General features: G+C 45.1%; 1 protein-coding gene across 3 annotated transcripts in view; it reads left to right on the top strand.

The window, feature by feature from the left end:
* The first annotated feature begins 7,113 nt into the window (after positions 1-7,113).
* Positions 7,114-15,367, top strand: part of LOC307203716 (G protein-activated inward rectifier potassium channel 4-like) — a 35,282-nt gene continuing 27,028 nt past the window's right edge. For 2 of the 3 annotated variants that reach the window (XM_079954729.1, XM_079954730.1), the window contains exon 1: positions 12,229-12,384. The gene's annotated coding sequence lies outside the window, so the exon portion shown is untranslated. Of the gene's footprint in view, positions 7,163-7,599; positions 7,768-12,228; positions 12,385-15,367 lie in introns of those variants that run through there. The other variant, XM_079954731.1, reaches the window with a different exon arrangement.

Below are 15,367 nucleotides of genomic sequence, written 5' to 3'. Positions count from 1 at the left end.
TTCACCGAAATGTGGCACAAAGATAACTGTAAGTTTTGCAGTTTGAAATCCCACTATGCAGGTGTTCATTTCTACAGACCCTTTTGTGCAGAAACACTTTGTGCAGTACCGCCTCTGCAGAATTACCATATTACTGGCAGAGCATGTTGATCTTTTCACCAATTAGCCGGGGGGGGGGGGGTTAACTCATATTTTGCTCGTCTCTTCAAGTTAGCTGGGACAGATGGTCTCTATTATGCCAAATGCTCCATTGTCCAGAAGCTCTGGTTAGGAAATAAGGGAGATGACTATAGAAGGAAAGTTACCGATAGGTAGCCATGTTGGTCTGCCATAGTCAAAATTAAGGTGCTACTGGAAGGAATTTTTTTATTTTGTTTTGACTATAGAAGGAAAGGAAAAACATGGATGGGAGATGAGTTGATCTGGATAATGGGGAAGGAAGAAAGAAACAAACCAGTGTCTCTGTGTCCCGTGAGAAGTTCCAAACCATAGCTGGCAAGGGTAGAAGACCAACATCTACCAATGAGCCCTTGGACTGAGGAAATGTGTCTTTAAAATGAGCTTTGAAAGGTTCTCTTGAGTGGTGCTTAAGCCTTTTTTCCCCATTGCAGAGGGTGGAGTATTCGTCATTTCTCAGATTTTCCCCTCAAAACCTGGCCATTCTCCAGATACTGAGTAAATACACAAAGCTCAGAGAAAACAGCTGTGTATAGATTGCGATTCTACTTAAGGATCCACAAGACCACTCAGGGGTCAGAGGTGACAGGCCCAGTTTGCTCAAGGAGCAGCTTACGAAGGTCGCTTGCTGGAGAACTTTTGCAATCGGTGTAATGCACAGCCACCTGTCTTTTCAAGTAGCTTCTTGGGACCCATGCATTAGTTAATAATAATAATAATAATAATAATAATAATAATAATAATAATTTATTATTTATACCCCGCCCATCTGGCTGGGCCTACCCAGCCACTCTGGGCGGCTTCCATAAAAACCAAAAATACAGTAAAATATCACACGTTAAAAACTTCCCTAAACAGGGCTGCCTTAAGATGTCTTCTGAATGTCAGGTAGTTGTTTATCGCTTTGACATCTGATGGGAGGGCGTTCCACAGGGCGGGCGCCACTACCGAGAAGGCCCTCTGCCTGGTTCCCTGTAGCTTTGCTTATCACAATGAGGGAACCGCCAGAAGGCCCTCGGCGCTGGACCTCAGTGTCTGGGCAGAATGATGGGGGTGGAGACGCTCCTTCAGGTTGTTGGAAACAGTCCGTTCAAGGTGGGAGCAATCAACTGCAACCTTCCCTGCTTCTGTGTGGGACTGTGTACGCACACAGTGAACTCCTTTTAAGTTTATAAACTGCTAACTTTTTTTTTTTAATGAGGAGGGAACTAAATATAGAATAATCTTGCTTCCTGGGTTGCAATATCGGTTCTTCTGCATGCTATTAGCCAAATGCTGACAAAACCGCACTGCAATAATCAGTCAACTCATCTCCTAAACCAGCCTTCCCTAGCCAGGTCCTCTACACATCTTGGACTGCGTGGAGTGCTGGCTGGGGTTGATGGGAGCTTTTGCTTAATATAGACAGAGCCCTCTAAGGCTGGGGAAGGCTACCCTAACCAAGCACATTCCAGCCTCCAAACATCCTTGGGGGTTCATTCAGCCACCCTATATGATTTCCCCATCTGTTTCTCCATGTGTGGATTTGTCTAGTATTGAGATTTATCATGTTTATTTGCCCTGTCTCTTCTTACTCGTCTGCCTACTTTATTGTCGAGTAAAGTACAAGCAGTCAATGCTGATAAATTTCCACATCTTCCAAAAGCTTCACTTTGGCCTGGACTTAGCACTGAAACATGGGCTGTGTCTTCAGAGCTCAGCCCTAAGATGTTTATGTACGTATTAAGAATAAGGAACCTCTAAACATGTAGGAGGGGACGCAGGTGGCGCTGTGGGTTAAAGCCTCAGCGCCTAGGGCTTGCCGATCGAAAGGTCGGCGGTTCGAATCCCTGCGGCGGGGTGCGCTCCCGCTGCTCGGTCCCAGCGCCTGCCAACCTAGCAGTTCGAACACCTCCGGGTGCAAGTAGATAAATAGGGACCACTTACTGGTGGGAAGGTAAACGGCGTTTCCGTGTGCTGCGCTGGCTCGCCAGATGCAGCTTTGTCACACTGGCCACGTGACCCGGAAGTGTCTCTGGACAGCGCTGGCCCCTGGCCTCTTAAGTGAGATGGGCGCACAACCCCAGAGTCTGTCAAGACTGGCCCGTACGGGCAGGGGTACCTTTACCTTTACCTTTAAACATGTAGGAACATCCTTCTTTGTTAAGCAAGGGGTGTGGATTTGATTATCCTCCTGGTTCCTTTCCAACTCTACAATTCTTTGATTCTAGGATGAAGTTACCTACTAACTCCGAGACTGCGGTCTTTCTATAAATCTGCTTTTTACAAATCAAACTATATTGCATTTTTTATTATGATGTTTTAATTTGTTGGAAGCTGCCCAGAGTGGCTGGGGGACCCAGTCAGATGGGCGGCATATAAACAAATTGTTATTATTGTTTCAGGTGACAGCCTTGCCTTTCCCCACAAGCTTTCTTGTTTCCTCCTAGTTACAAGACAGAAACACTCGTGTTGTGGTTGCTGCAGAGGTGTAAGTTATTTTAAGCAAAGTATACAGCTGGAGTGAACAGCTAGCAATTCCAGTGAAATCTACCACAGAGCTCCTCTCCCATTGCATCATATACACACTCTCGTGAATTTAGAAATGGTTCTCAAGAAATTCACAGGAACAAAAATTTTGTTTTACTGAACTGAGACCTAAAGATGCAATAGACTGCAAAGTCTGTTTTAAAACATCTAGATCGGATTCCCTGTGGTTGTGCTGTGCTGCCCGGGGCTGATTGGAGTGGGAGACCAGTAGGTGCGGAAGGCTAACTTGAAAGAACATGGCTTCATCAACTTTATGCCAAGATGCATCTTCAAAGGGGACATACCATTCCAGTTTTAAAACAAGATAAAATTCATTTTGCTTAAAACAGCCATTGCAAAGTATGCCAACAGGGTAGGCACTTAGCAGATCATTTTGGACTCACAGCTGTCCATGGAGGCACAGGTCAATTCTGTGTCCAGGGCAGCTGTCTACCAGCTCCATCTGGTACGCAGGCTGAGACCCTACCTGCCCGCAGACTGTCTTGCCAGAGTGGTGCATGCTCTGGTTATATCTCGTTTGGACTACTGCAAATACGCTCTATGTGAGGCTACCTTTGAAGGTGACCCAGAAACTACAACTAATCCAGAATGCGGCAGCTAGACTGATGACTGGGAGCGGCCACCAAGACCACATAACACTGGTCTTGAAAGACCTACATTGGCTCCCAGTATGTTTCTGAGTACAATTCAAACTGTTGGTGCTGACCTTTAAAGCCCTAAACGGCCTCGGTCCAATATACCTGAAGGAGTGTCTCCACCCCCATCGTTTTGCCTGTACACTGAGGTCCAGCACCGAGGGTCTTCTGGCGGTTCCCTCACTGTGAGAAGCGAAGTTACAGGGAACCAGGCCGAGTGCCTTCTCGGTAGTGGCGCCCACCCTGTGGAACACCCTCCCATCAGATGTCAAGGAAACAAACAACTATCTGACTTTTAGAAGATAGCTGAAGGCAGCCTTGTTAGGGAAGCTTTTAATGTTTGACACACTATTGTATTTTAATATTTTGTTGGAAGCCTCCCAGAGTGGCTGGGGAAACCCAGCCAGATGGGTGAGGTATAAATAAATTATTATTATTATTATTATTATTATTATTATTATTATTATTATTAGGACCACATCAGGGAGGCTGGGGTGTGTGTGTCTTTTCATCTGGATAGCACAGGATCTCCATACACACTGCTTAGCTTCACACCCAGAGATGCACTCCATTGTCTCTTGAGAATAAAAGTAGCAAAGTTTGTTCCCAGACTCTGGAACTCCCTCCCTAGAGAAGTTCAATTGGCTTCCTCCTTGTTGTTCTTCTGATGGCAGATGAAGACTTCCTTGTCCCAACAGACTTTGTGGAACTGACTGCTTTTAATGAAAGGGTTTGGTGCCATACTGTTTTTATTGTAACGTTTTAATTGTTTCTGTGTGTTTCATCCCCCCTTTTTTGTTACCAAAAACATCTACTCAAAAGTTACAATACATCTTTATCCACTGCCACCATTGTATTAAATTATTGATTTTAAAAAATCTTTTGGCTGTTCTTATTTTTATCTTTAAGCCACTTTGACTCCCTGTTGGGGGAAAGACAGGGTACAGTGGTACCTCGGGTTAAGTACTTAATTCGTTCCAGAGGTCCGTTCTTAACCTGAAACTGTTCTTAACCTGAAGCACCACTTTAGCTAATGGGGCCTCCTGCTGCTGCCGCGCCGCCACTGCACGATTTCTGTTCTCATCCTGAAACAAAGTTCTTAACCTGAGGTAATATTTCTGGGTTAGCGGAGTCTGTAACCTGAAGCGTATGTAACCCAAGGTAACACTGTATAAATAAATATAGAATAATATTAAGAATGATGCTCTAATGTCAAAAGAGGAGAGCAACATAGTGCAAGGCCTCAAAGGGAAATATTTGTACATGAATGAACACCTTAGGACTTTTAGATTAAAGCCAATACTTTGAATAGCACCCAGAAACATACTGAATGGGTTACACAAAAGCGGAAATGTTTTAAGTACCAGTGATCTATTTATTGTTAGCATGGTGGGTCCTGGTTTGAGGATCTCCACGACCCTTTCCTTGCATCAATACATGTGCCATGCATGCAGATTAGGAAAAGAGGGAGACTGCATTTATCCCTGAAACCACAAATGCAAATTGCTGTTGAAGCAGATGCCTCTAGACATCGTTTACCTGAACTCTGGCAGTAAGCAACTAAGTGATTAAAACCTTCCATATGTATTAATAATCCTCGAGCCGTTTACAACACTGGCTAAGTAGTTATTTATAACCAACAGGTTAACCATTGCTATTTTTAACCCGCCCCCCTCCCTGTGTGGCTGGAGACAGGTTTAAATGTAGTCTGCAGATTTTCCTGGCTTTTATCCTCTCCCTGTCTCTGGACTTGGAATATTTCATAGACCATAAAGCAATTTACGATTCACTTAGTACCACTGCGGCCTCAGAGCTGGGTTGAGAATTTTTCCGTCCCGGTGCAGTGAAAGGGTGTCCCTTTCAGTCTCTACATAGAAGGCGAGATGGTGTCTTGCAGGAAGAGTTAAGTGTTGTACCATTCTGTGCATCACTGCAGGGCTGTGGTGGTCATAGATGAGGTTCTCAAAAACCTTCTCTAACCACAGAGTTTACACTGGGCAAATGGCACCCTCTTAAAGACTTTTCATGAGGAATGGGATTGTTTTCAGTCTACCAGGCAAGTTTTATTCTGAGGGTGATGATTGCTGTAGGAATAGGAAGGGCAAAGCTTACTGGAAAAATAAGAAATCAAGATAACAAACTTTTAATAAAAGAATGGAAACGGTTTATTGTATATTTACAAACAAACTGTAAACAGATAAGAACACTGGCAGGATTGTTGTAATAATCTGCAGTTTTATTAGAGTATACATTTAAAGTAGATGAATAAATGGTTAAGTTAATTTGGAATAAGCAGGAAATATAAAAAATAAATTTAAGGAACTGCAGAAAGAGGCGGAAGGAAGTTGAGTTTCGGAATGTTAAAATGATTGTAAAATTATTGAAATGTATAAAATTGAAAAACATAAAAAATATTTTTTTAAAAAACAATTCCTACAGGAAATCCACTGATTTTGCGATGCACAGCTCTTTGTTGTTCTGGCACCCTACTGACCAATCTTATTGACCAAAAAGGAGGGTGCCACCCCCCCCACCATTTCCAGGGTACTGTATAGTATTCCTCTTCTATGAGATGCTGATAGAGTTGACTGCCTTCCCCCCTTACTTTACTCTTGCACTACATCTAGGGTTGCCAAATTACAAAAAGTGTAAATTCGGACACAGAAGTTAAGCTTTTGTTTTATGGCAAAGTTGTTGAGCTTTTTGTGCAAAATCTCCGCACAAAAATGAAGTTCTTTTAGCTAATTTTTGGGAAATTTGCTAAAAAAAAACAACTTCTGATATGGTCTGACATACACCTGGGTTTTCCTGGCCATTTATAACCAATACTCGATAATTCTGCCCAGACGCTATTTTTGATGGACGAATCCCAGCTATGGCAGACCTAATGTAGACAGTTATGGCCCAAGACATTTTGATGACTGAGGAACAGGTCTGGGTGATATCTGGTTTTCAACATTGTGATATATCACCAGCTAAACACTGTGATATATCAATATATAACGATACATTTTATTTAAGTTGGCACCCCTGCCCCTACCAGTCAAGACCCTGGCTCCCCTCCAAAATTTAATTTTTTTATACCTGATATTTTGGAAATTAATTCTTTTACCTGGGATGAAGGGGATGCTGATCTGACTGGAAAGCTCAGTTCAGTTCTCCTGACCTCTTACTTCCTCTTCGCCAGAATGCTTTAGGCTCTTGTTTGAGGATTCTTTCCCTGCTCTGGTTTGTTTGAGAGTGAGTTGCCTGCTTTTCCTTTCGTTTGAGGAATACTGGGAATTTGAGAGCATGCTTTGCCTCTTTGGGTGGGGAACTGTTGCTTGATTTCTGGCCTGTTGTTTTGTGTTGTTTTGGTTTTTTGGAGGGGAAAAGAGTGGTGCAGATGTTTTACCTGTCTTTGGAATGGGCTGGTTCTGAGCATCAGTCATTTTGGTCCTGTGAAGTAGCTATTCTGTGGAGCCCATGATGCTTTTTTTCCATTTCCAAATCTGCCCCATGCACCAAACAAGGTGGTGACCCCTAATGTCTCCTAGCATCATTCCTCAGGCACTTAGCACCCAACTCCTTGCGAGGGCCACCACTGAATGTCTTCTCTCGGCCGGCCCTCTCCTTTCTCTTCCACTTGCCTTCTCTGTGAGCACATCTCCTCCTAGCTCCTTCATAAGCAGGTGTAAATATAGACTCTTAATCTCTCCTCTCGGTAGGTGTCATTCAGGCCTTTTTCTAGGTGCGGAAAGCGAAACTCGGGCCATTGGGGTAGACAGGGTCTGTCCTGGTTCTCTGGAGGAGCAGAAATCCAGACACCTTTCCCCACTCAGGTCAGGAATTGTGTCTTACTCTCCCCTTTAAATTACCATCGCTTTCTCATTCTAGTTGATGGTTAGCATTTCAGTCTGTCCCACACAACGCATGGAAGAGCTTGGAAGTTTAGAGCAGATGCCGGCAGATGTGCATGTGGGGAGGGGGGCAGGGGGCAACATGGACCCACCATGTGCCTCAGTCTCCAAGAGATTAACCCTGTGGGGCCTGGAGTCTCCCAGCCAGCATCTCTCCTCCTTGCCCAGGCCTCTCTGATTAAATCATCTTGAGGTAATTCTGCGTGTCATTGAGACAGATTAACGGGTGACCTTCTTCTCCCAGAACAGGATTGGAAGGCTGCCGCCTGGCTCTCTCCATCTCCCCCACCAGCTCTGAACGCACAAACTGGAGAAGAAAAAAGGGGGTTTTTTAGTTGGCTTTTTTTTTCTTCTTCCAGAATGGATGGGAACGCGTTGGGGAGTGCAATGACCCCAGAGCTGAAGACCTAGCAAAGGGCTCTAGATTAACAATCCGGTAGGAGCAACAGCAGAAAGGACGGGAATTTGCTGTGCCTTTGGGGCTCGCTGGATCCGGCCCTCGCAGCACACTCCGCTGGAGAGATGAGGTAGGTGTACTGCTTGCCACCAACTCTGAACATCGAGGGGCTGGAATGGGATGGTGGTTGGGTCTCTCGCTTTCGCTGAAGTCAACCGGGGGAAACTCTTGGAGGAAAGCGACAGTTCTACAGTGGATAAGTGAATGTATAGTATATATGGCTTCCCTACACGCCCCCAATACCTTTGATTCTCCCAAAAAGTTGGTTATGTAATCAGACATAGATATATGATCAGGTTCCTTCTTTGCCCAAGAAGAGGGGTTCCCCCAGTCTTTCCCCCTGTCTATAAGTGGACTGGTAATTCAATGTATGTCTGTGTCCCTCAGAATTTAGCATGGCAGCTGGCTCCTTTCTTGGGTGTTGTTTAGGGTGGGGGTGATGGGGTGGCGCCTCCCATCCCAGTGTTTCAGACCACATCCTATTTCCTTGCAGCTACCTATATTTTATAATAGGTATACCAATATATCCTGGTTCATAGCTAAACATCTTTAAATCCGATGCTATTTTGCAATGTGATTCCAGAAAGGAAAAGGAAATTATCCTGTGAGCACGCTTAACTTGAAGGCCCTCCTGGGTGACTTAAAAAAAAAATTAAAAAAATCAGTCTTTGTGCAAGTAGGAAGCCATTTAATGTCCCCACTGACATTTCACAGATGAAAACTGGAACATTCTTGGGTACTGCTTGTAACAGGCCTCTGCTTTCCCCAGGCGTCATTGCCAGAGGTACTGTACATTCTTCCACTGCCCACTGTTGTTTGCTGCCCATTAACCTGGCCATAGCAGTTGACTTAAAATAATAATTAAGCTTGCTGTCCTATGCACACTTACATTGGAGTAAATTCCACCAAGCCTACTGAGACTCAGTTGCCAATAAATACAAATGGAATTGCTCTGTGAGAGTGTTTTGGTAGGATATTTGGGTTGGATTCCCCCCCCCCACACACACACACTTAGTTCTTGTAGGGAGTAAACTTCAGTGAACTTAAAGGGAGATAGGCTGCCATCCATTACCCACTTGCCTTAAACTAAGCATCACTGAATACAGTGGGACTTGCTTCTGAGTAAACATGCCCAGGACTGCGCTGCTGTTTCCAACTAAATATGCCTACAGGGTTTTGCTAGAGAATTCTTGTATTTGTTGGAGAGTAGGTGTTACGCAAAACACAGCCAGTATTTGCTACCCAGGTGCAGGCAGTGAAGGGGGAAATGGTCCTGGGGATTTTTGCGTCCACACGAGTGTGATTGGTGCACAAATTGTTTGCTCACTGGGTATATACTCCTCTTTACCTCCAAGGCGTTTCATGCCCCCCTCCTGTTATATCTTCATGGCAGAACTCTCAGAAAGGTAAAGTGAAGAGAAGGTCCAAATGGGGATTCCAGCTGGTGTTTTTGTGACCCTGGTCTGACACATTCACCACCCCACTGCTGGCATTCAGATACCTCCCATCTGATGTATTAAAACAATAGATGCAGGAGATATTTGAAACCCGAAGAATTATAGCGTGTGCATCTTTGCACCCGCTAACAGAATAGAGCAGCTTTCAAAATGGCAAAAAAATAGGGGCAGGATTTTGTCAGGAACAGGGATTGGCAATGTCCCCCAAAAATGGGCTAGTTGGGTGCATAGGATATAGCAAGTGGCTTGCATTTTGTCAGGTCAAAGAGAGAGGGCAGAAATGCTGCCAGGAGTGGGAAGGAACTATTTCTGCTTTCTGCCTGCATTTTCCTAGGCCAGCCTTTCCCAGCCTAGTCCCCTCCAGCCCTGGCTGGACTGATAGAATTGGTAGTCCAAAACCTTTGGTGGCCACCGGCTTGGACACTCGTCCTGGTTGTTTCTTGCAGCACCTGATTCCCTTGTGAACACCTTGATTCTTTCCCTGATCTGGCCCACCATCTCTTGTTAGGCATTGTCTTTCCAAAACTGCCCAGAAGCAGCTGGATGAATTTCCACCAGCTTTTGCAAGCCGTTTCCAATCCCTGCTGCATAGATGACAATTTGGAGGGAGGGATCCTGAGTGGGGTGTGTCTTGGAATCTTGTATCATTTCCAGGAAGTGAGACCAAAGGCAACTGTCAATGGAAGCATCTGTCAATTTCAGTTCCTCACTGTTCCTCATTGTTTCAGGCTTAACTTTGGTTCTCCACATTTCCACACCAGCTTTCAATTGTTAAAATTATTCTTATTTAAAAAGCCATTCTGGAAATTCATCAGCATTTTAGTGCCAAGTTCTTCCAGTGTATGGCTGTCTCAAAAGTTGAGCTGTGCAACTCATTCTGTTGGTGCAAGGATTTCCACTTTCCTCTCCTCCTTTTCCCCACCATGCACCCCCTAAATCTGCTCTAAAGGTCTCCCCAACTCTCTGGAGCAGATTGGGGGGGTGCAGAGGGAAGAGAGGTAAGGGGGAAATCCCACTGCACGAGTGGAAGTCTTTGCTTTATCATTGACACTTTAGTTGGACACCACTCAACCATTTTGGCATGCAATTTTGCCTAATATACACATGTTCCCAGTATAATGCATTTTTACACCATTTTCACTAATATGTGCATTTTTATGCAAACCCTATATGCATTTTCATACACAAAGCTTGGCTAGAGAACTGCATTGCAAAATTCATCGAAGTGCAGATTTTGATGAATTTTGCTTCATGAATTGTTGCTCATTCTCACAGTGAATATCAGAGGAAGTGAGAGGGCAGCAGAGACCTGTTGCCTTCAAACTCTCCTTGCTGGGTTCCTAGAGGCCTATGGTGGGATGTAGGAAGCTGGGCTAGATGGACCGGTGTTCTCATCCAGCTTCAGGTCTCTTCTGATAGTCACATATTTTGTGTGATACAGACCAGCCTTCTGCAACCTCATGCCCTCCAGATGTTTTGGACTTCAGGGCCCATCAACCCTGACCATGATTGCTGTGCTGGCTGGGGCTGATAGGAGTTATAGGCTAAAATATCTGGTGTGCACTGAATTGGGGAAGGCTGATTTAGACCAAGGGTGAACAGTGGCCTAACTGAGGTCATCTGCTGGGCCTCCCAAGACTCGCTCTTGAGAGTCAAATTCTGAACCAAGCTGTCCTCTGTTTAGATCTAGCCACTGCATGCATTTGCCAAGTAGCCCTAAATAAGCCACTTGTTTGTGGCCTCAATTGGGCACCTATGTTATGGTCGTGACAGCACTGATGCAATAGGGGTGCCATCTGCCAAGAGATGAGTATATGTGAATGAAAATATCAAATGCTGTGGAGCATTGCTCAGTGAGCACTGCTCCACAGCATTTGATATTTTCATTCACATATGTTCATTCGAAATAAGATGGGTTTGTGAAACAATTCTATATTCTCCCACCCCACTGACGAAGATCTACGAAACAGCAGTCAACATCCGGAATCTCTGTTCAGTGTTGGATATTATATTTGCTGAATACACAAAGCTTCACAGCTTATCTTACAAAGTTTGGTACCTCGCTTCATTCAAAGACTTTCAGAGACTTTGAGTCTAAGATTTCATTTTGAACTTGTTGTTGTTTAAAGGAATTCTATAAAGATTGTCTATTATGTATATATATATGGTCATCGTGTTGCCTAAACATTGTTGACCTCCTCAATGTCCAGCTTGATGAAGAGTTCTGGTGGACCCAGAAACTTGCTTGCTGTTGTGTGATATTTTGGTTCATCACAATCAGGGTTTCCCAAACTTGGGTCTTCAGTTAGGTTTGGACTACTGTTCTTATCATCCCTGACCACTCGTCCTGCTAATTAGGCATCATGGGAGTCCAAAAACAGCTGGAGACCCAGGTTTGGGAAACCCTGGTCATAATAAATGGATTCTCAAAAGAGAAAAATGCCAGGTTTTAGGAGAAGAGCCACTGATCAGTGGTAGGGCAACTGCTGTGCACACAGAAGGTCCCAAGTTCAATGCCTGGCATATCCAGGTTGGACTTGTAGTACCCTCTGGCAGTGTGGACACAACCAGGCTAGATAGACCAATGGTCTGACCTCTGCATAAGGAAGCTTCTTACGTTACCACAGCATGCAAGACTAAGGGAAACCACCTCTTTCCCTCTGCTTAGGTTTTGGTGGGTTTCTCTCTGAGAAACATCCTTCACCTGGTCTGCTGAAGGTTGGCAAATATCCCTCTGGGTGACAGGGGCACCACCCTCATCCCTCTTGCTCCACCGCAGCACGGGATACAGGCACTGCTTGTGTTGCCAATCAGGGTTTCTCCCTGCTGTGTTGCCTGCCAGCTCTCTCACCGCTGAAGGATTTCCAGGAACTTGGCATTTCATAATATGTGCGCCAGCGAGGATTACAGCAAGAACGGCTAGGAACACCACAAATCCGATTGGTGCAGAGTAGCTGGGTTTCCCTTCTCCCTCCTTCTCCTCCTCCTCCTGGGTTTGAAACATAACCCCGACTCAATATGTTCATAAGCAGGAGGTGGTGGGTCAATTGGCAATCTTTGCCAGGTGTGTTTGCCTTTCTTGTTTTGGAGGGGCTAAGCATGCACGAGCAGCCTAGGCACATGGTATACTTTGTGTGTGGTAAGAGGGGGGAATCCTTCCTCCATCGACTTCTGTCTGGACCAAGGAGGATTTCCTTGTGAGCCACCGAGATCTGCAAAAGGCAGACGGGGTAAGCTAAGTCAGATATACACAGCCTGTGTGCACAGATAGGCTTTTTATCAGTGGTAGCCGGTGATCAGTGGAACTGGTGGGGCAGAAGGCAGGGAGACCAGCTGACTTTGGGGCCTGAGCTAATGACTGGCAAAGCCACCCCTTGACTGGTTGCCAGTGTGTTTAGAGTGCTGGACTAGGACCTGGGAGACTGGAGTTCAAATCCCCACTTAGCCATGAGGCTCACACTGGGGAACTTTAGATCAATCACTGTCTGCCTCAGCCTAACCTACCTCATATGCTATTTAACACTTTTGTGAAACCACTGGGAGAAGTTGTCCAGAGTTTCGAGGTTTCCAGTATGCTGACGACACCCAGCTTTATTTCTCCTTTCCACCTGAATCCAAGGAAGCTGTCTCCGTCTGTCAGTGTCTGTGCCTCCTCCACAAGAGGTCTGGAGGGTGGCAACACGAGAACGGGCCTTTTCTGCCACGCTTCCCCATTTGTGCAGTGCTCTCCCCAGGGAGTTTTGTCTGGCGCCTTCATTATACAGTGGTACTTCTGGTTACATACGCTTCAGGTTACATACGCTTCAGGTTACAGACTCCGCTAACCCAGAAATAGTACCTCGGGTTAAGAACTTTGCTTCAGGATGAGAACAGAAATCGTGCTCTGGCGGCGCGGCGGCAGCAGGAGGCCCCATTAGCTACAGTGGTGCTTCAGGTTAAGAACAGTTTCAGGTTAAGAACGGACCTCCGGAACGAATTAAGTACTTAACCCGAGGTACCACTGTACATCTTTAGGCGCCAGGTGAAAATGTTCCTTTTCAACCAGGCTTTGGCTAACATTCTATACCCTTTTAAATGTGTTTGTGGGAGAGCATGGCGAGTATTGTTTTGCTTTGTTTTAACAATTTATTTTGTGCTTTGATGCTGAGTTTTCATTTTGTCAACTGCCCTGAGATCTTCGGGTGAAGGGTAGTATAATCATCATCAGCATCATTATCCAGACAGACAGACAAAACAAGACAACACAGGGATGCCCTTGGTCAGATGGAGGAAGGGACAGCGGTGGCGCTGTGGGTTAAACCACTGTGCCGCTTGGGCTTGCCAATCGAAAGGTTGGTGGTTCGAAACCCTTCAACAGGATGAGCTCCCGTTGTTTGGTCCCAGCTCCTGCCAACCTAGAAGTTCGAAAGCACACAGTGCAAGTAGATAAATAGGTACCACTCCAGTGGGAAGGTAAACGGCGTTTCCATGCACTGCTCTGGTTTCGCCAGAAGCGGCTTAGTCATGCTGGCCACATGACCCAGAAACTGTCTGTGGAAGTGGACAAGCAAGCGCTGGCTCCCTCAGCCTGTAAAGTGAGATGAGTGCCGCAACCCCAGAGTTGTTCACAACTGGACTTAATTGTCAGGGGTCCCTTTACCTTAAGAGATTTCAGCTGTTCTTTTTCAACAGCAAACACAAGTTTGGTTACCTTATTCTCTGCTTTGGGTCCAAGATGGTGACGGCTTAGCAAGCAGGCTTCAGAGCTCCGCAGATAACAGGACTGTAATTAGCATTGACTGCCACCCAGGGAAATAATTTTTCCTTTTTTACTTCTGTACTTTTTAACTTACTGAGATTCTAACAGCACCTTCTTGTCTATGCTATGAGAAACATCTTGGGCAAGTTCTGTGAAGCATCCTGGGCAGGACGCCAGCTGCTAGCTATTAACCGCCAACTCCCTTCTGTACTTTGTTCCTGAAACTCCTGGCAGTCTCCACACAGAGAAGCTCTTAAATTGAACAAACTGAGCACTTTCTATTTTTCTCTCTTTTTTTGGTTGGTGAAACCTCTCCTTGTTTACTCCCTACGGTGACGCTATGCCTGCTAGTAAATGCCACAGGGACCCTTTACCTTAACCTTTAGAGAAGTCAAGAGGGATTGAGTCTGTGCTGGGTGGGTTAATGCTCCTCCTGCAGACACAGGTTCACAGTTTAGGAATGCTGTTGGGCTCAGCCCCGAGTATGGATGCCCAGGTCTCTGCGGTGGCCGGAATTGCATTTGCACAGTTAAATCTAGTGCACCAGTTGTGCCATTTCCTTGAGATGTCTGATTTGGCCACAGTGACACATGCCTTAGTTAGATCTCTTTTGGATTCCTGTAGCATGCTCTGCATGGGGACTGCCTTTGAAAATAGCTCAGAAACTTCAAATGGCTCAAATAACTGCGGCCAGATTGTTAACCAGAGCTGGTTATAGTGAGCATGCAACTCCTTTGCTGCAACAGCTCCACTGGCTGTTTCCCAGCACAATTCAAAGTGCAGGTTATGACCTCTTTTAAAAAATGCATTTATTTGGTTTTTCAAATTAAATTTTTACAGAGATATATCAAACATACGGTAAATCATTAAAACAAGATTCTGAGGAATCTCCTGGACTTCCATCCTCCCCTTTGTGGGTCCTATTATTAATCACTTCCTCCTGCATCTTTTATGATGATCCAAATCTTTTACATTTCTGTTGTGTCCAGAATTCACCCTTAAACTACAAGTGATATTCCAATCCTCCTAACGATTTTAACTGTTTACAATGGTCTTTAAGATAAGTTATACATTTTCCCCATTCCTTATTAAGATTTTGGTTTTCCTTATTTCTTATTCTTCCAATCATTTTAGCCATTTCAGACTAGTCCATCAGCTTCATCTGCCATTCTTCTCTGGTTGGAACTTTATCTTCTTTCCATCTCTGGGCCAATAACATCCGTGCAGCCATGGTTGCATATGACCTCTAAAGCCCTACATGGCTTAGGCCCAAGCTATCTGAAAGACCACCTGCCTGGGCTTTGAGATTTTCTGGGGAGGCCTGTCTCTTAATTTCGCCATGCTTGCAGGCTCACAGGAGAGGGCCTTCTCAGTGGCTGCTCCCAGACTCTAGAATGGTCTCCTTGGAGAATCTAGACATGCTCCCTCTTGGTTGTCCTTCTGCTGGCAGGTGAAGACTTTCTTGTTCCAAAATA

Source organism: Podarcis cretensis (genome assembly GCF_951804945.1).
Source record: "Podarcis cretensis genome assembly, chromosome: 15".
In the NCBI taxonomy this organism is placed as follows: Eukaryota; Metazoa; Chordata; class Lepidosauria; order Squamata; family Lacertidae; genus Podarcis; species Podarcis cretensis.
Note: the sequence above shows the minus strand (reverse complement) of the source record. Positions and strands in the feature narration are given on the sequence as shown.